This window comes from Mixophyes fleayi, chromosome 4 (genome assembly GCF_038048845.1).
Source record: "Mixophyes fleayi isolate aMixFle1 chromosome 4, aMixFle1.hap1, whole genome shotgun sequence".
Lineage (NCBI taxonomy): Eukaryota > Metazoa > Chordata > Amphibia > Anura > Limnodynastidae > Mixophyes > Mixophyes fleayi.
In genome coordinates this window covers 166,558,666-166,560,265 of record NC_134405.1, presented here as the reverse complement: position 1 = coordinate 166,560,265, position 1,600 = coordinate 166,558,666, and positions in this window count along the sequence as shown.

The window sequence follows — 1,600 nt, the reverse complement described above, 5'->3', positions numbered from 1 at the left end:
CAGCATCCATCGATCACTCAAATTATGCTTCCTATTGGTGAAAAGTTATGTCTCCCAGCTATTGGCTAGCACGGTGGAAGAAGAGACATTCATTTATTGGCGGAGCTGCCTGACAATCACTCCGATATCTGCCTTTTGGTTGGCTCACTGCGGAATGTTTTGTCAATGTTGATCGGAGATTTAGGACTTTGGTATTTATGGGGACTGTAGTTCGCTAGTTTCTCAAGCCTACGAGCTGGTGCTAAGCAGAAAACTACAACTACCGCAATGCAAGTGCGCCAGGTTACTGATTGTAAACAAGAGTCACTGGGACACGTGTATCAAATTCTGCTTGTTATGATACTAAGAACTAGTTGAAAGAGGGCGCTGGTTGTACAATATTCATACTTTCCACTGTCACACACTGGAAAAAGTAACAGCTGCTATGTTTTAGAAGCTTTACATGCAGAGCTATAGTAGTTGCATTAGGATTGTATGAGTTAATGCACAAATGTGAAACAGATAACATTTCTAAAATAAAAAAGTAAACTGAACAAAATGATCCACAACTAATCCTTAGTGATCAGATATAATTAAAACTTTAATGACACTTTCTATTTTCAGATTATTATTTTTTTGTTTTAAGGCTGGATACACACTACAGATTATGATGCTAATCACACGATAAACGACCGGCCTGATATCACATTAGTGTGTACGCTCCAACGAACATGTTTTGTCTTTCCATTTGATTTGATTTTTCGTATTGTTTAATTCGATTTCATAAATAGACTCAAAATCACTGTAAACGATGTACCAATTCTGCAGTGTGTATGCACTCACGACCAGCAGTGAGGGCAGATCTCCATAGAGTTTATAGAGTCCCAATCTTTTCAGCCGATGGTTATGACAGATGAGCACAGAGCTCTTGAAAAACATGTATAGTGTGTACACATACATCGGCATGCTGATCGGGAGTTTCAGTCGTTGGTAAAATCGTTAATAATATCGCATCAGGAAAAAAATTCTGCAGTGTGTACCCAGCCTAAGGGGCAAACTCAATTGTAAAACAAATCGGCGTCAATTTTTTTTTGTGCAATATCCTCTCACTTTTACTTGTGCCCAATAGAGATGCAAGTAAAAGTGAGTCTTATGTTTTACTGTATAAACTGTGAACACAGCTACGGTGTTCCTTGGAAAATCACGGTAATTGAATCTGCCACTGAGTGGAAAAACTGGACACAGAACTTATCATTCAACAATCAGATTGAATGACAAGATTACAAGATCCCAAAAGATATAACCAGCCAAATCCATTTTTTCTTCTGTGTAATTAAATTAAGTCCAATTGGAAAAATGATGTAAAGGGAAAAAGTCCATACTCCTGGATATTACCAACAAAGTATTTAAACATGATGAAAATGGTAAAATGTGTCAACCAGACAGGTAACATATTTCAGATTTAAGTATTTTTATTAAAAAGATTGGAAAATTCCATTTGAAAAATAATTTTACTGGAGCCAGGGCCGGCAGAACATGGTAAGCACAGATGGAGGAGGCCACAGTTACTGAGGCTCTGCCAGTGCACCTGTTACGAATAAATACATATTTTCAGCGCAGG